Here is a 20,746-nt window from a genome sequence, read left to right as displayed (position 1 = left end):
TATGGAGGGTCTTTAGTTGTTATAGTCAAATTAGTTGTTACAGGTGTATCAACTTTACTCAAACTAGCTGTTACAAGCGCAACAACCCTTCCCGAATCAATTATTACAGGTGTGACAACAGCTTCAAAATATGTAGGATCCCCTTGGGTGACTCACATTCTTCTTCGGTTATAACAGGGGAGAGATTTGGGTTAACCACTTTCCTTGACCGAAGATGGATTTTGTTATACCCGACAGGAGTGATACAATAAGTTTGAAAGGTAGTCGAAGGTTCAATGTTCTGGGTTGCCTTATTGTTCAGGTTAGGGTTAGGTTGCACAGGTAATTGGGGTTATATAGAAGGTGTAGCAACATGTGTTTGAAGAGGTGGTAGTTGCAACTACTATTGTATTGGTATTACAGGAGGAACTGGACCTAGGGAATTTCCTCTCCAATTTTGAGTCCAAGGATATGGTTGCGATGGAGGGCATTGGAAAGGTGATGAGGGAGACCACTGATTCCAAGGTGAAGGATATTGTGTCGGAGGAGGAGCATAGTACTACCATGGAAATTGTTGAACATTATGTGTATTATTCCATGGATTGAAATAAGACAAGACTTGAAACATATTGCGGGGTCATGGTTGCCAAGGTTTCTTGGATCCAATGAAGTAGGAAGACTGAACCTCCTCGCTTGATTCGTTAAGCATGAATTTCAATATGGGAAGCTCCGGGTAATGACCTGTGGAATGCTCTAGATCACAAATGTTGCACAGGACGATGTTGTTTACCCTACATTCCTTCTGGGAATGCTTGTCCTTGCATATCAAGCAGAACACGGCTAAAGCTGCATCAACCTCGTCCTGTGCTTTCTTCACTTGTGCCATCGTTCTCCTTTACAAAGAAGTAACGTAATTGTATTGTCGTTTCTTGATTTGAAAGTGTCGCAAGTGTCGTTTTCAGTCATAGAAGAGAATTTGATTGTTCTTGATAGTCGATTACCCTGTTACTATTGTATTTGATCTAAATTAGTAGTTGTTCTAGTGTCGAAAGCAAGTTTTCATTTCCAAATCGCAAAGTGTTGTCATTGTCTTCATTTTGATTTTGAAAAGAAACTTGTTAGTAATTGTCGCTTTGGAAAACAATTCAGATTTGAGCATTAGCTTTCTTTTTATCATTCATATATTAAGAAGGCTGAAAACAAATACATGCATGTGCATTTTCATTTAGACCGTTTGATTGGTTTGATTTAGGACAGTGCATATAGTGTGTGCTCTTTGCTCTTTGTTGAAAGAATATTGTCTCTCTTTCCTTAGTAGCTAGGATTTTCATTGCACAAAGAAGATAAAACGACTGTTTATCATCTTAGATTGCATTTTAGGAATTGTACATCTACATCACGCGGTGAACCCGAAAGGAAAATTTCTTAAGCAAGATCAACTATAAAATAAAACGCACAACATCTAGAAGTCTAGGCTAGAGGCGTATTCCGGCGTTGTAAAGCCTGGTAACTGTTGTTTTCACTGTTGGTTGGGTGATTCCTCCACTTTGAGACGATAAGTGCCAGTACGGACTTGTGCTCCCACGTACCGTCGAGTATATTTTGGGAGACCACAATAGGCTTAATCCTTTATCCATAGGAAGCCATGTATGCCGCCCTATCGATCGCAATGCACTGAACATAGCATTCGGGAAGATTGACTGCCGTACCGTAAAAAGTATTCTGCAGTTTTGCGATTGGTTTGGTAATCCCTCTGTCTAGATTTCCAGAGCAGTCCCTTTTGTTCCTTTTCAGACTTCTTAACGGAAAAGGTCCATCTGAGCACTTGTCACTTCAGGCTCATTAAAAAGCGAAGGTGACTAGAGTCATCTTTTGTTTTTCCTCGACTCTTTAAAATTGAAAAAACAAGTTGTGTCAAAGCGTCTAAAATTTATTTTAAACGGAATAATCATCACCTTTCCTACGTTGGTCTTAGGTTGAGAAAATGGAGTCCATCAACCAAGGAGTTCCCCTTGGAGGAAATCTTAGTCCCTTCTCCTCTTGGGGAGATGTCGGTGCACCCCATATGGCCACACTGTCGCTTCCAGGATTGACAATCGGCTTGCCCGTATGGCTTTTCTGAACCTCCGTCGTTCAGAACACCGCAATTCCTGAACAATCGAGTCAGCAACTAGACAATTCCAGAGTTACCCCCCAACCCTCTACTTCATCCAATTCTTCCTCTCCTCCTTCCTCTTCGCTTGATGAAGCTGGTAAAGCTAAAAATCAAGTACCTGAGAAGAAGAAGGAAAAGAAGAAGAAAGAGAAGAAGGGAGCCAAAGGCAAAAAGGGGCAACCAAGCGTCGTCTAGCGAAAATCCACACACTGCACCGACCAGGCCTAAATCGCCATGTGTCATTTGCAAAGGAGACCACTATCATAGAGATTTTCCTTGCATCCCTCGGATCTTAAGGGACTGGTCTCCTCGTTTGCACAACCCGGTGTCGTCAACCTCTGATGATCATGTTGAAAACACACCATCGACTAGTGAAAGTGAAGCCCCTGGACAAAAAGGAAAATGTAAATTTCCTTGTAAACTGTGTGAAGGCGATCATGCCGTCCACCGTTGTCCCTTCTTAGACGAGGCTAAAAGAGTTTTGGGCGATCGTCCGGTTTCACCGTTACGACTTCCTCCTGGATATAAGAAACTCTCACCGAGTCCGTCACTAGTTGAAAATCCAGCTAACCCGCCCTTGTGGTAGGCCGAAGCGTCTATCATTGAAGATAAACCATCTGAATCCATACCAGATGAAATTCAAAAGGTCGAGGCGGCGGTTGACCCGGTCTTGCCTTCAGAGGTCTCATCTTCAGATGATACAATCACTGAAGAGAACAAGGATGACATCGTCCAGATTCTTTTCGTAAGCACAGACTTTGAAGAACATGGGGGCAGTCTACCCATTCCTTTACCGCAGGAAGGAAGTTCTTCAGGGTCATATCCGACCATCTATTCGGTCCCACCTCCAAGCAACCTAGTTGTTTCCTTCGACTGGAACCAACTAGGCAGACCTCGTTTACTGGCTAGTGTACCATTTCGAATCATTGCTCAAATATATAGAATGGTTATGGCCGGTACCATCATAGATGAAGGGGCTTTTGTGAGTATCCTTTCCTCGACTGCTTGGAAAGCACTTGGTTCACCATCGCTTTTGCTTGAGATAAGAAATCTAACAGGCTTTGACAAAGGAACCAGTTGACCGTTAGGGATCCTTCCCAATGTGCCCATAACATTGAGAGCGAAAACCATTCAAATGAATGGTAGTCCAAGGACCCCTGGATTATAATCTACTCCTTGGACGAGACTATATTTATTGCATGGGAGCCACTGTCTCATCACTCTTTAGAGTAATGTGTTTTCTGCACGAAGGAAGAGTGGTCAAGCTCATAGACCAGCTTTCATTTCCCGGTTCACACATAGAAAATATTCATACACCAACCCTGAATGGTCTTTTCACACAAGGAATGTCACATCAATCCCCAGTCCGTCCTCCTAATGAGCATGAGTGATTCGAGGGACATGACTGAAACCCAGGGGGCATGCACCCTGGTCTGCTTCGGCAGGAAAACTTTAGGTATAGGGTAGGTTTCCGCGAGAGGTATATGACTAGTCTAACACACCCGTCCGTGATTGGAAAAGGGGGTTAGACTGGAATAAGATTCCCTTGTCAAAGTTATGTGGGTGGAGGCGTCTGTGCCACTCGCCTTCGTCTATTTCGATAGGCATCGCCGAAGAAGTGTTTTGTTTGCGGTGCAGATAGAAAAATATTTGGTAACCTGAAAGAGGTAAGCCTTTCCCGATAAAACAAATGTTTTGTCGGTAGATTGAGGGGTGACCTTGAAACTCTATTTTATACTTGGGGGCATGCAAACCTTTTGGCGTGCAAGCGAAGAGCGACTATTTTTTTTTTTTTATTTGTAGGTCCTCTAACCCTTTAAACTCGTAGGATGGGTCATTTCCTAACTTGCATAAAGAAAGGATGTGGGGCAAAGATTTGAAAAATTGTCGTTTTTATATATGAGACATCCTTATTATGCGACTGGATTAATCGAGAAATTTTAACGCGGACTTCATGCTCGTTAAAAAATAAACATAAGCAATGAGCAAATGTTTCCCCCAACGTTTAAGCTCAATAAAAAATGAACCAATTTCCGGCAAATAACCGTCGTGAATGTAGTACTTCAGCCTTTAAAGCCTTGGTTGTGTTCTCATCATCACCTCCACTCTATATTGGCCGTCATTCACCTCCATTTGATTGTTTACCCCTTTTGAGGAACAGCTGCGAAGAGTGATCCTGTTAGCCATCCTTGTAACACTGCCATGATTGGAAAATTCCAAACCTTACCTGGAATCAGCTGCTACCCAAATTTATCCCTCGTTCCTCAAAGACGAGTCTCCTTTAAGCTCTTTTCAACTGACTCGTAAAATATGAAAAGATTGTTGAGCCATTGGTCTCTCCAGCTCGTTAAAGTGACCGAAAGTGTTATCCCTCCTTTAGATTTTAATCTTTTTGGACCTGAGGGATTATTACACAAAAAGATCGAGTGCTTGTTTTTTTCGGCTCGTTAAAAGTACTGAAAATTCATCCCTTCTGTATTGTTTTATACTTTTTCGGACCTAAGGGATTAGATGACGAAAAAGGATTTTTGGAGTTTCCTTTACGTCCCTTTTTAGACTCTCTAAAATTGAAAAGGACCGAGTTATCTTTGTCGTTAAACTCGTTAAAACCTAATAGCGACAAAATTGTCCATAGCAGACAAGAACGAGTTTCACTATCGCTAGGCTCGTTAAAACATAGTGATGGGTTTGCTCGAAGGGAAAATTATAGAACAAGCATATGCTATCCTCCTCAAGCTTGAAAAAAATAAAGAGGTACTGGTCAGCAATGACTGGGGAAAAATTGGGAAGAAAACTTGAAGAAACTTTGTTAGTAGCAAGTCGCTCTTGAACATGACACTTTCACTCCGCATCCAAGTCGGGTTGGGTTGTTTCATTCACAGGTCACATCACCATGGTCACATCACACCATCCACATTTGGGGTTAATGCTACCAATCCATCATGTCAGTGTCACCGATATGTTCAAGAGAAGTCACTCAGAGAATTCACCTGTGTCTCACCCGCTGTAATACATTTACGCTCCATTCTTTCATGATCGCCACCCTGAACCTTATATCACCAGATCGTTTTCACCTCCATTAAAATCATTTGCTCTGTTCCGTGTCATTGATGTGGGATTCATTAAGGCCCTCCTATGATGGATCGCTTCTTGTCGACATCAGCTCATTATCCAAGAAGTCGATCTAGGAACACCCCTTTCAGTACTTTGAAGATTGCATGCCTCAATGGCGAGTTTCTCACTTCTGGCGACAGGTTTACATCAATGACCTTCGACCAAAATATTTTGCGTGGTGTTCGACGCCAAGTCCTTTATTCACACCACGTGAATTGTACTACAGTACCTTGAGGATCATTATCATTATCGGTGATTCCTCTCGCGCCTGTTAACAGCTTACATCATTGGCTAGTAATCAGGCGATGTCTTTCCATGTTCGACTCCAGAACATCTCTCACATGGATCGACTTGTACTTTGAGTGAAGATCGAACGAGATTGAAGACCCCAGATCTAGTTTCATCCATCCGGGCTGCGATATATATTGAGTAAAATAAAGACATCAAATGTACATCATTGCTGCACAGATAATCATCCAATCTAAGGGATGATGGCTCTACCAGAATAATCAATCTACACTGAGACGATTGTCTGTCTTATGTACATGAAAATGAATTTATAAAGCTAAGCATGGGAATGCCCGCCTCAGCTAGATCATGAAAATATTATGAAGATAATGTATTGTATTGTATCTTATTACAGGTCTCCTTCCAGCTTGAAAGAACTTCGGATCCTCATGATAAAACATTTCACCCGACATCAAAAAAGATTAACGACCTCATGCTTTAGGGGGCAACTGTTATAGACATTTTTGGGCACTGCAACCCCAAGAATAAATGTCCATAAACTAAGGGCTCCTAAGTCCCTAAAATTTTTGTTCCAACCCCTAAAAGAACAAGGTCATCTGATTACAGCTTCTCCCAGAAGTTCTCCATGAAAAACTGCTCAGAACTGGTCAAAACTGGACCATTTCACCTGCTCCATAGGTAAAGTGCGTTGCATCTCACCTAAATACACACAGTAGGTGCGTTGCATTTGAAAAAGCCCTTCTATGGGGTGCGATGGACAAGAAGGGACAAATGGCAGTCTCAATTCGCGAGGTAGAGAAGCATGGAATCTTCCAGAAACTTCTCCTGTGACACTTGCCTCTCTGAATTCGACCAGGGATGAGTAAGAGATCATCAATCTCCAAGTGGAATCAAGAACTATCAGAGGGAAGACACTAATCAAATCACAAGCTGACTCATCTCCCTTGCAGACATCTATATATGGATCCCTCATCCCAGAGATCCAGAGGCTGGAATTTTGCATCTTGTAAGGAATTGTTGTTGGTTTCTTGAGGCAACATCATAGTGTTGGGTGATCTAAGCTTTTCATGAGGTGAAGAAGGGCTTACTTGCTGAGAGGATGATGCTGGGTCAGAACCATTGGTTGTAACTCTCTTGGCTCTTTCTTGATTATCAATAAAGTTATTCAAGTTTTCCTCCATTCTCTTGTGTGATTTATGTTTTATGCATTTGTAAGGTCAATCTACTTCTAATCCTAGATTGTTTATGATAATAGATCTATGTTCTCGTATAGTGTTATGCTGCTTTGATTCTGCAGGTACTCTGTGAAGTTGGGTATGCAAGAAAGCAAGTAGCAAAGGACTATCAGAAGAGAGAGGAATCGAGCAAGGAACCAAGTGCAAGACAGAGGTTGGTCTCCTTTATTCTTCTCTCATCTATCTTTCATAAAGGAAAACGAAAGTAGTTTTACTTTGTTTGTTTCTAAGGTAGCTACCAGCCTTAGTGGGATTAGCAGTTTTGCATAGACACTTTTCCCTGTAACAGACACTCTCTTGTGATATTGATCTGGGATCAATAAAACTAACTTCATGTTTCCGCGAAAACTAGTGTCTACTCAGATCTGCTAGTCCCACTAAGACGGGTAGCTATCTTAGAAACAAACAATTCAAAGTAACTTGTGTTTTCCTTTATGAGAGATAGATGAGAGAGAAGCAGAGAGTACCAACCTCAATCTTTCGCTTGGCTCCTTGCTTGTTTCCTCTCTCCTCTGATAGAGCTTTTGCCACTCCTTTCTCACTTGTCCCGCTTCAAAGAACACCTGTAGAGTCAAACCAGAAAAATACCATCAAAACATAGATATCTATAACCATAAACAATGTAGAATCAAATGTACATTAACCATACAAATGCATACACAAATACAAGATTCAGAAATATACAAGTATATGGAGGAAAACTCAAATAGCTATATTGATAGAAGTAGTAGAAGAGAAGATTACAACCCAACTATCTGATCCAGCGCCATCCTCCCAGCATGAAAGCCCTCTTCACCTCATGAAAAGATAGATCACCCAACAATACAATGCTTCACAGAGAAACCAACAACACTTCCTTACAAAATACAAAATTCCAACCTCCGGATCCTAGGATGAGGGATCCATATATAGATATCTGCAGGAGGGTGAGTCAGCTTCTAGGATTTTGATTAGTGTCATTTCACTGATATTTCTTGGTTCCACTTGGAGATTTCATGATCTCTTACTCATCCCTGGGTGAATTAAAAGAGGCAAGTGTCATATGAGCAGTTTCTAGAAGATTCTCTGCGTTTCCACCTAGCAAACTGCCTCTGCCATTTGTCTTCTCTCACTCATCGCACCCTACAGAAGGGATTTTCAGTATGCATCGCACCCTCTGTGTGTAACAGGTGAGATGCATCACACCCTCAGCATGGAGCAGTCTGTATGGTCCAGTTTTGACCAGTTCTGAGCAATTTTTCAGGGAGAACTTCTGGGAAATGATGTAATCAGTTGACCTTGATCCTTTAGGGTATGAAAAAAAACTTTTAGGGGTTTAGAAGCCCTTGGTTTATGGACATATGTTTGGGGTTACAGTGCCCAAATATGTCTATAACAATTGCCCCCTAAAGCATGAGGTCGTAAATCTTCTGATGTCGGGTGAAATGCTTTATTATGAGGATCCGAGGTTTTTCGAACTGGAAGGTGACCTGTAATAAGATACAATGCAATACATTATCTTCATAATATTTTCATGATCTAGCTGAGGCGGGAATTCCCATGCTCAGCTCTATAAATTCATTTTCATGTACATAGGACAGACAACCGTCTGTGTGGCAGACTCATGATTCTGGTAGAGCCATCATCCCTTATTTTGGATGATTATCTGTGCAACTATGGATTACATTTGATGTCTTTATTTTCCTGAATATATTGCAGCTCAGATGGATGAAACTAGATCCGGGGTCTTCAAACTCATTCAATATTCCCGAAGTACAAGTCGATCCGGTGAAAAGATGTTCTAGTGTCGAACATGGAAAGACATCGCCTGATTACCAGCCAATGATGTAAGTTGTTAACAAACGCGAGAGGAATCACCGATAATGATAATGACCCTCAAGGTACTGTAGTACAATTCACATGGTTTGAATACATGAGTCGATGTCGAACACCACGCAAAATATTTCGATCGAAGGCCATTGATGTAAACCTGTCGCCAGAAGTGAGAAACTTGCCATTGAGGCATGCAAGCTTCAAAACACTGAAAGGATTGTTCCTAAGTCAACTTCTTGGATAATGAGCTGATGTCGACAAGAAGTGACCCATCGTAGGAGGGCCTTAATGAATCCCACATCTACGACACGGAATGGAGCAAATGATTTTGTGGAGGTGAAAACGATTTGATGATACAAGGTTCAGGGTGGCGGTCATGAAAGAATGGAGCGTGAAGGTATTGTAGCAGATGAGGCGTTAGCTGGGTTGGTGAATTCTCTGAGCAACTTCTCTTGAACATATCAGTGACACTGAAATGGATTGGTAGCGTTAACCCCAAAAATGGATGGTATGGAGGACCAATGGTGATATGACCGGTGAACGGAATAACCCAACCCGACTTAATCATGGTGATGGAGTCAAAATGTCATGTTCAAGAGCGACCTGCTACCAATGAAGTTCTTCAAGTTTTCTTCCCTTTTTCCCCAGTCATTGCTGACCAATACCTCTTTATTTTTGTCAAGCTTGAGGAGGATAACATATGCTTGTTCTATAATTTTCCCTTCGGGCAAACCTATCGCTATGTTTTAGCGAGCCTAGCGACAGTGAAACTTGCTCTTGTCCGTATGGACAAGTTTGTCACTATTGTTTTAACGAGTTTAACGACAAATATAACTCGGTCCTTTTCATATTTAGGGAGTCTGAAAGGAGACAGAAAGGAAACTCTAGTAGTCCTTTTTCATAATATAATCCCTTAAGCCCGAAAAAGTATAAAATAATACGAAAGGGATGACTTTTTCGATCACTTTAGCGAGCCGAAAAAGACAAGCGCTCGATCTTTTTGTGTAATGATCCCTCAGGTCCAAAAAGATTAAAATACAAGAGGGATGGCACTTCCAATCACTTTAACGAGCTGGAGAGGCCAATTGCTCGGCAATCTTTTCATATTTTACGAGTCTAAAAAGAGCTTAAAAGAGACTCGTTTTTTAGGAACGAGTGATGTTTTCGGGTAGCAATTGGTTCCAGGTAAGTTTGGAACTTTCCAAACACGGTAGTGTAAATAAGGTGGCTAACAGAATCACTTGTCTCGGCTATTCCTCAAAAGGGTAAACAATCAAGTGGAGGCGTATGATCAACTAAAAAGTGGAGGTGATGGTAAGAATATGACCAAGGCTCAAAAGCTGATAGCAATGCGATCACAAAGGTTATTTACCGAGGGTGGATTCATTTTTTAATGAGCTTGAATCTTTAGAAACTATGCTCAGTGCTAGGTTTATTTTTTAACGAGCTTGAACTTTGTGGAAACATTGCTCGTAATAATAGTCAGAGATGTTCAATTCACCATTAACACTATGTTCTTTTGATCGTCATACTACCTGTTCAATTGCTCCATCAAATTGATTAGAAACGTAAATACATGCTTGGAAAATGAGTTAAAAACCAACATCTTACTTGAATTACATGAACAGTAACATAAAAGTAGTTTTACCTCTCATTTTTACCATTTCATTCAAATTTGGGATTGTTGGAGCTCTGGAGGTGTTTTCCCCCTCGATTTTCATCAGCTGATTCTGGGAGATTTGGTGGACTATTTTCGGCATCGTTTGGACTAGGTAGGAGCTAACCCTGAGCTCTTCAATTGCATTCTTTCCTTTTCTAATTCTGAGCATCTTTTCCTGTTTTTCTAGGCCTCAGGGGTTTGAACAATTCGTTCTCTCCCCAGCACACCGGAAGATGTGATGCATACTGAGCTGGCCATTGGCCAGTCAGTATGCATCCCACCCAGTACACAGCTAGGGTGTGATGGGCACAGGGAGGAAAGTTTATGCACTATTTTTTATATGGAAATTTTTCCTGTTTTTGCCCAAATCAAGGTCCTGATTCTTCCCTTGTTTATTTTTCAGAGATTCATTGGATCAAGATGGTCGTTACATGGCGTGAATGTGAGCATGAAGAAGAGGATATGATTTCCTTACATGATCCGGGTACGGTTACTGCATTGCGAAACTGTGGCTTGCTCAAATTCTTCCGCATATCCAGCATGAGGCAACAAATCAATTTGTTGCAATATCTTCTCGATGCATGGGATCCTACCAACCAAGTGTTCCAGATTAGAGGTAAATCCATCCCTTTGATAGTTGAGGATATCTATTTCTTGACCGGGTTGTCGAGGCGTGGTGCCCCTCTCTCACTATCAGGATCCGCCCGTGGGGGTGAATCCATGAGGGATTACATTCACTGATTCTGTAGAGATGGATCTCAGCCGAGCAGGGACGGCAAGATCAGTATTCGAGATGTCACTGACCGGTCCTTGAGGACTATTTTATTCACCTTTTCTAGATTGGCTGGTAGCGCGACTCTTCACTTGGCCAACAGGTCCTATATGCAGTATGCCTTAGAATGCCTTGAACCAAAGGTATTCAACTGGTGTGATGCAGTACTTCTGGTTATAAAAGAACAACTTTCCAAGGTGAAGAACGAAAGATCCAAGAACTTTGGTTATGGTTCTATTCTGACTACTTTTGCCTTGGAGAGGATCCCACTGATGCAGCCACAATACATTTCACTCGGACTGCCAGCACCGACGGAACCATGGATGTAGAGATGGGTTGATCTTATGGCTAGACATGCTGGTCAGTCGCAGATTTCATTCTCTGATGCCTTCTTTGAGTGGTTCAACCATCAGGAGATGGTCTTCACCGAGTATCCATATGTTGGGATGGATTTCTGGGGTGACCCAGATTTGGTGCTGCCGGCTAGCGAGCAGTGGGGTGTTATAGGTAAAAATATCTGACCATATCTCTGTTTATTTCTTTTATAATGTTCTTGTGTTTTTTAAATGTTATCAAGACTAATCAAACCCATATATTTGTGTAGATATTGGACCGATGCGATCAACAACGTGCCTGAGGGTAGCAACTGTCATTCCAGCAGGAGAGGCTGTAGGGAGGGCTGTCCTTCGCAATCTGGATGTAGCAGAGACCCTTGTAGTATTGCAGGATTAGATCGAGGGTCTCACCCTTGGTATTCAGGATGTGAGGACCGATGAGTTACCTCTGAGATTACAGTGCCATACCACTGGCGTGCCGAGTCGATGGACTAGGCTCTTACGTATGATCGCACAGGCGGTGACTTGTTATCACCAGCACCATTAGTCTAGGGTGAATTCCTACATTTTTGATTTTTTGGGTCGTATGATTGATTTTGTCCTGGACACAGAACATTTTGTAAAAACTATAAACAGTTATATATATTTTTGATTTTCGGAGCTTTATTTTGGTTAAGTTATATGATCCTGATGCAAATGTTGATTGAAATGCTTTTTCTTTTATAAATGCTGCAAATGTCTATCTAACACATAATTTTCTAATGAATCAGTTAATGTGTTTAAGTTTCTGGAAATGTGTTGATATTGAATAGAATCAAACTGCCTTTCCAAAATCTTGACCCTTAGGAACATACGATAGATAGCTGGATTCCAAATGGAATAGATGCCAGTAAGCTATAGGATGACGAGTTGTGAGTCTAACCTAACAATAAGTCGGTGTATGCCATGTGTGATGGCATCAGAGAGAAGCTCTATCAACGCGTTGTACTCAGCGATGTTGTTCATTGACCGACCAATACATACCCCTCTGAAACTCACTAACTCGCCGCTTGGATCAAAAAATGGCCCAGGGTGCAGATGATAGGTTCTGCATACTATGACTAGCTCCGTCGGTGTATCTAACAAATGATTCCAATAGGTCTGACATCTGCAAAAAATGCAAAAGTGGATTACCTAACCAAAACGATCACTCTTGATGAAAACAAAAACGTAACAAAAGCATATGAAGAGATTACTACACTTAGTCAAGCATAGTAACACTTAAGATACAACCCGTTTCGGGGTTGTGACAGTGGAATCCCATCGTAATCTACTAGCTCATAGGCTCCTTTTTCTAATACTCGCTTAACAATGTAGGGACCCATCCACAATGGTTGGAACTTGCTCCCAATTTATTGGATTCCTGATCATAAAGTAAGACTAGGTCACCTTCTGAGAAGACACGTGGTTTGACATTCTTGTCAAATTGTGCCTTGACTCATTTCTTATGAGCTTTGTTAGTCAAGGCGGCGTCACGACGGGTTTCATCTAATTGGATTAGTTCCAAGAAACGAGCCTCTTCCTCTGAAGTTCCGGGGAGAAGGTCGACTGCGAGCTTGAGAGATGAAATTTCACACTAAACTGGTAAGACCGCTTCTAGGCCATACACCAGCTGAAAGGGTGTAAATCTGATTGCATTTCTCACCGATGTCCTATATGCCCACAAGGCCGAGTACAGGATTAGGTGCCAACTCCGTTTGTGGACTCCAATCATCCTTTGCAGCATGCGCTTTAGGACTTTGTTGATGGCCTCAACTTGTCTGTTAGCTTGCGGATAATACGGAGTAGAACTGTCATGGGACAATCCTAATTTGGTAGCCAATTCAACCATCGTGTGATTGCAGAAATGCGATCCATGATCTGTGACTATAACTTGTGGAACACTAAATCTAGAGACTACATGATTGAAAAATAAAAGAGCAGTGGTTTCACTGCTGTTTTTTAATGTAGGCATCGCCTCGGCCCATTTTGTAAAATAGTCAACTGCGACTCTGATATACCCATGCCCCCCGACCGAGGTGGGGTTACATGTCATGAAATCTATGCCCCATTTGGCAAATGGCCCAAAAACAACTACTGGATGCAGAGGTGCGGGTGGTAGTCTGCTTTTGCGGTCGAAGATCTGACAAGCAGGGAAACTTCTGACTGCGATTATGCAATCTTTGAACATAGTAGGACAGAAGTAACCTACTCGTAATATATTTTGTGTCGTAGCGTAACCAGATTGATGCCCCCCACATGCACCTAAATGGTAGTCATTCAGGACTTTTTCGGCCTCCTCATGCATGAGGCACCTTCGCAGAACTGTATCGATATCGCGACGGTAAAGTGTATCACCGACGATCATGTAGTCTTTTGCTTGATATCGAGTACGTTGTTGTTCTGAATGAGAGGTACTAGGCCTGTATGTTTGGGTTTGGAGATAGATTATTATATCTCCATACCACGGATCGCTCGACGATATCAGAAACAAAGATTCATCCACGATTGATGCTTTGGATGTTGAATTGTTGGATGACGATGGGAAGTCGCATAGTAACTCCGCGAAAACCAGAGATTTATTTGATTTGGATTTTACGAATTCCAAATCAAACTCTTGCAAAATGGCTATCCATCTCGAATATTTTCCCCCTAGTAACTAACGTGACAAAATGTAAATCATAGAGTTGCAATCTGACAAAATGGTAGTTTTGCGAAAGAGGATATAGTGTCGAAATCTCTGTACTTCTTGAACAGCTGCAAGAGCCATATTTTCAACATAGGAGTACTTGCTTTCTGTATCATTTAAGTTTCGACTTAAATAATAGACAGGATGTTCGATTCCATTGTCTGCTTGAACTAAAACCATTGTGATGGTCGTATCTGCTGCAGCTAGATACAGGTTAAAGTCTTTTTGATAGTCATGAGCATACATTAATGATGCCTTGATTAGGGATTCATTTAGAGCATCAAAGGAAGCTGGCGCAACCTAATCCTAGTTGAAGGGCACTTCTTTTTTCAAAAGACACATATAACCTTTAGCAATTTCGACGTAATTTGGAATGAACCTCCTCAGAAAGTTTGCTTTCCCTTGGAGTTTCTGAATCTAAAGCAAATTTGAAGGTGGAGGCATATCGATGATTACCTGAACCTTACATGGGTTGAGTTGAATCCCATCCTTAGAAACTACGAAACCAAGTAAATGACCAGAACCGACACAAAACACACACTTGTTCGGATTGATTTGTATCTTGTAGTGTCGGTAACGTAGAAATATAGCTCTCAAATGCTGCAGATGGTCAATCCGCTTTCGCGAATGAGCTGGTAGATCATCGAGATACGGTTGAACGATGTTCTTTATGTCATGGAAGGCGTAGTTCATAGCCCTCTGAAAAATTTCACCTACGTTCTTTAAATCGAAAGGTAGTTTGCGGTACACGAATGTGCCCCATGGACATATAAATGCAGTCTTCGACTGGTCCTGTGGGCGGATATTTATTTGATTATACCCAAAAAATCCATCCATGAATGAAAAGATTTCGCATCCAGCGCATTCATCAATTATCTGGTCGATGAAGGGTGTAGGGTAGTTGTCCTTTGGACAAGCTTGATTTACATCCCTATAATCAACACACACTCTAATTGTTTCTTGCTTTTTCATCACGGGAACAATATTCGATGCCCAATCAGTTAGAGGAACCGGGTAAATGAAACCAGCATGTAAAAGTTTTTCAACTTTTGCCTTGATGGCAGCAGCTTTCTTCGGGTGTACCTGCCGAAGCCATTGTCGTACTGATTTGACATCTGAATACATCTTGATTTCGTGTTCAACTATGCTCGAGTCTATGCTTGGCATTTCTTCATATGACCATGCAAAGACATCTCTGAATTCACGAAAGAGAGCGCAATATATTTCCAGTTCTAAAGAAGAGCAAGTTTTGCCGACATGAATATTCTCTACAACATTAGATTTGGTCGAGATATTTATGGCGATAGTTTCTTCAATATGGGACAGATTTCACTTGGAATCCACCGTATTTACAGCATTTGATAGAAAATCAAAAACTGAAGGATGATTAAGGTAGCTGGAATAATCTTCGTTGTAATCCGGAAGACGGGAACGATGGTGGTAATCTTCCCATGGTGCCTCTCCTAACATCATTGACTGAATGATTCCTTCATCTGTAGAATGTACATGCGACCAAGGATCTGAAGAGGTTCCATATTCCTTAGACCTATCTATCCAAACACTCGATGAGCATTGATTTGGGTTTACTGCCCAGGCCAAGAAAATTGATTGCTACAAAATTTCTATTGGGCTTGGAGGCAATACCTGGCGATGATCCATGCTAACAAAATGTTCGGAAATATTTTGAATCCTTGTAGATATGGAAGATATCATATTGTAGGTTCTCACATTGGCCACTTCCGCAAGATTACTCGGAGGCGGTAGGGAAAAAGTACCCATTAAGGCAGGGTCTTTTAGGAGACCTACTCTAACATTTTGGAGCGATTGAGAGCTTCCATGGATCATTGGAATGCTTCCCATAACTTGTGAACTGTTGGGGAGAAAGGTTTGTTGGTCAACGATTGTAATTCCTCCTTGAAAGGGAAATGCAATGTTTCTAAAATATGTTGACACAATAGCAGCCATAGCATAAATCCAGGGCCTTCCCAGTAGGATATTGTAATCGAGGTTTCCATCAATAACTTCGACGTCAATTTCTACTGTCTTGACCCCCAATTCAACTTGCAAGTTACTTAAAATCATGTATGGGATGTATGTTTATCTATCAAATGATTTTAATGCGTTGATGATCTTGACAAGGGTGGTGAGCCTAAAGTTTTCCAGCAACTCATTGACATAATGCAGGTAGATGCCCCCTCATCAATGATTGTTCGATGAACAATTTTGTTGAGGGCTTTCACTTGTACGAGGAAAGCGAGTTGAGCCGGTAACTGAGGTTCGTATCCTTTATGATTAAAGGCCACAAGATTGGAATCCGTTGGGTCAATCCCACCTATTGCTGATAATAGAGCCTACTTTTGGGAGGGGCAATTTTGCAGTACTTCAAGTGTCGACATAGCGGATGGCAATTGGGCCAGATCCTCTACTATATTATAATTCTGTGCTGCTTGAGCATGAGGATTAAATGTCAATTTGTGTACTACTCCCTTTGGCGGCTTTATTGTTAGTTCAAGAATGATGGGTGGCACAACTTTGGTCGAAGTTGTTGTCGAACTACTAGGTTGATCTGCAGCCTTGTTGTTCGACATCTGTGGATTCCCATAATATTTATTCCTTGTCGATATCAAAGCATCATTTTGTTATTTCGAAATGGACAACATAAGCACTTGGGATGGGGAAGCATTGTCGCTAGCAACCAGATTGGTTTCTGGGTTTGGAAACGGATTAGTCAATACCGCCAAGGTGTTTGAATTCTTAAAGAATTTCTTTACCTTAGCTCGATGCGGACAATCTTTCATCCAATGGTCCTCATTGCATATGAGACATGTCCGACTAGGTTTCTTTTGCCCAGAAGGGTTTCCAGAAGGTTTCTTAGGAGTCGAATCTTCCTGTTTCTTCTTTTTGTTTTTCCCTTTCTTCTTGCCCCCTGGTTGCTTCAGTTCCTTCCCCTTGTCAGTCGACATGGCATTAACCTCCGAGGTAGGAAGTTTGTCATTTGCCTTTTTATCGGAAACCACAAGGGCTTTACCTGATGGGGCCTTTACAGTTTGCGTACTTGAGGATCCAATCACGCCATCGCCTGCATGAGAGTCCCTGTTTGATTTAGGAGGAGGAGGAATGGAAAACTTTGGTTTAGGAGCATCAGGAATCTTGTCATAGAGCGTGCTAGACTAAGTATAGATCAAGTCTAGATATTGTGCACAAGCAATGAATTTCTCTTCAGTGACAACTCCTCCCTTGGCCACATCTTCTGTAATAGAAGGTAACAATGACTTAATAAACCATTCAGCTAGCAGCTGATTAGGAACATATGTCTTTACCATTCGACAACGACGTCGCCACTCATGAATATGATCATATATGTGAGTGGCTGTTGTCTGTTTAAAATTGGTAAGGAGCTCCGTTCCTGTTTCATACCTTATGGGTAACTGAAAATGGGTTAAAAAGGTGGTGGCGAGGGCGCTGAAGTTATCGAATGAAGCTCTAGGCAATTCGATGTACCATTTCGCTGCCGAACCAGTTAGTGTTCACTGAAAAAGGCGAAGCCTAATCGAATCATCATTGAGGGTGTTGGACGAACACCACAAATGAAAGGTCATTACATGATTCGATGGATCTTCACTCGGATTTCCATTGAATTTAGGAATATCTAACAGAAGTTTATGAGGAATCACTAGCCACCAAGGGGCATAAGCAATTGGATCATTTGTTAGCCGATTCAGATCTGGTAATTCTAAAGTTGCTACAAAAGGCAACTGTTGATTCAGGTTTGGTGAAGCATACCTAGGATAAGATGGGATCGCCTGAGCAGTGGGTCTTTGCATACCAGCATAATGTATTTGATGTTGATAACTTTGATAAGGTTGATGGGCATAACCATTATAATATGATTGTTGGTAACCGTTCTGAATATACGGCTGCCCATTACCTGCAAAGCTTTGTTGCTTAGGGCCTCGGTAAGCTTGTTGGAATTGTGGTTGTTGATATTGCACCAGCCATGGCTGTGAGACCATTTGTTGTTGTCCAATACTAGATGTTTGACCAAGATGAGGGGTGATAGTACCTGTTTGAGCCTGATTCACTTCAGTTAAGGAGCCACTAATCGGTGGTTGTGATTGAGTCGCGGAGACAAGACGCTGTTGTATTATAACCTAAGAGACTTGAGGTTGACATACAATAGGCAGCGCTTGTACTTGCAACACCATCACAATAGCCGGTGTAGTGGGAATGTTTGACACAGGTTGATTTTGTTGCATTAAATATACAACTCTTGGCCATTGAGGTAGTATTGGTACCCAACCACTGGATGCAATTCCAGCTTGACCCAAATTTTGTTGTGAACTCTCATATGGTTGCTCTCCCGGAGGGAACAATGAAAAGGTATACTGCCCCCCATATGGCGGAAATCCAGTGTTCAAAGGGTAAATTTCTCTTTGGAGACTAGACTCCCCAAATTGATACTGATGTGAAGGATCAATTTGCTGAGTCTCAACATAAGAAACTCCAGATAAGATTCTGGATGAACAAATAGGAATAGACCATGCTATCGAAACAGTCCCTGGGTGGACTCCATCTAGCGATTAAGAACTAGTTGGGATAGATGGTATACCAGCGAACATTGTCGGAATAGCGTCAGGAGGTTCTGTTGCTGCTGTAGCAGATGACACAGTCCTAGATGTCGATGGTTGTTCAGAATATCGAGTCTATCCAAAATATTTCCTAGCGATTCGACAGGAACCTGTGATGGTGATTAAAAGAACTAACTTCTGTAGTAGAAGGATATAGGTGGATCCCAGTTCCAAAATGCAATGGGGTACTGGATGGAAGATCCTACACAATCTCTTCTATAGCAATCAGTCCAGGTGGAAGAGGTAGATCGTCAAGTCCGTAAAATATTTTTGCTGCCGAAGAAGGTATAGACTCTGCAGCGATAGATGTTTGAGGGGTGACACCGTCCGAATCAGCCCTAGATGGAGCTAGTTCAGGAATAGAAGTGTTTATCATTACACTATGATCAGTTCTAATGTCCTCTTGTAACTGCGGAACTTCTTCTGTAGAGACAGGGATTCCAGAAATAATTGGAGTAACTGGAGTCTCTGATGATGTTGAAACACAAGTTTCAAATAAACTAGGAGACTTTGACCCAGTTAAACGAGATCACTTGGCTCAGAATGGTTTTGTTTTCGGAGTCAAAGACAGTTGACTCGTTAGTCTCCACGAACAACGGGGTTTTAAATGACTCTCTTCCATGATTGCGGATTACTTGATCAACTCAAAATTAAAAGGAGAAAATGTTATTCCGATTTAAATGAATTTTATGACGCTTTGACACAACTTGATTTTTCAATTTTTAAGAGTCGAGAAAAAGCTAAAGATGACTCTAGTCGCCTTTGATTTTTAATGAGCCTAAAGTGACAAGTGCTCAGATGGACCTTTTCTTTTAAGGAGTCGAAAAGGAACGAAAGTGACTACTCTGGAAATCTAGACAGAGGGATTACCAAACCAATCGCAAAACTGCAATATACACCTCAGTGGTAAATTATAGAGAAATTACCGAGGACTTTACGTACAGTAGTCAATCTTTCCGAATGTTGTGTTCAGTGCATTGCAATTGATAGGGTGGCAGACATGGCTTCCTAAGGATAAAGGATATCAGCCTATTGTGGTCTCCCAATATATACTCGATGGTACGTGGGAGCACAAGTCCGTACTGGCACTTATCGTATCAAAGAGGAGGAATCACCCAACCTACGATGAAAACGATAGTTACCAGGGTTTACGACACCAAAATACGTCTCTAGCCTAGACTTCTAGATGTTGTGTGTTAGGTTCCAAAGCGTTTTTATGTTCATTGAGGTTTATTTTACAGTTGATCTTTCTTAAGAAGTTTTCCTTTCAAGGTTCACCATGTGATGTAGATATACAATTCCTAAATATGCAATCTAAGATGATAAACAATCATTTATTTTCTTTTAGCAATGAAAATCCTGGCTACTAAGGAAAGAAGAGTATAATTCTTTCAACATAGAGCAGAGAGCACACACTAAATGCACTTTTCCTAAATCAATTCCCGCATGTAGTATAAATACAAATGCACATGCATGTATTTGTTTTTCAATTTCCTTAATGTGAGAATGACAAAAATAAAAATAAGTACAGGTCTGAACTACTTTTCTTCAAAGCGACACTTTAGCAATTTCTTTTCAAAAATGAAAGGAAGACTAAGATGACACTTTCACTTTTGAATGGAAAACTGTTTTTGACACTTCAAAGAATTGATAATTCAAATCAAATACAATGGCAAAAGTACAATCGACTATCTAAAAGAGGAAGACTTTACGACACTCTTTTCTTTGACTGAAAACGACCGTTGCGACACTTTTGAATCAAAAGACGACAGTTCAATTGAGCTACTATTTGCAAAGGAGGACTGTAAATGATGAAAAATACATAAAAAACATTCACAATTCCTTATCAATGGAGGCTGAATAATGTAAAGGAATAAGGTTTCAATAGTGATATACTGATCATAGACAACAAAAGTACTAAATAGAGCTGAAAACAATGAAGAAAAAACTAAAATCTGGAGAGAGAAACAGTCTCATTCAATCATCGCACCTATCCTTAAGGGAAACAGGGATGCATCTCACCTACAGCACACGGGAGGTGCGATGCATCTAGACTTCCAATGAGAGACAGTGCAATAGTCCAGGGATGAGACTGAGTTT

This window comes from Pinus tabuliformis, chromosome 9 (genome assembly GCF_031772625.1).
Source record: "Pinus tabuliformis cultivar Carrire ecotype Pingquan chromosome 9, CPIR1, whole genome shotgun sequence".
In the NCBI taxonomy this organism is placed as follows: domain Eukaryota; kingdom Viridiplantae; phylum Streptophyta; class Pinopsida; order Pinales; family Pinaceae; genus Pinus; species Pinus tabuliformis.
Note: the sequence above shows the minus strand (reverse complement) of the source record.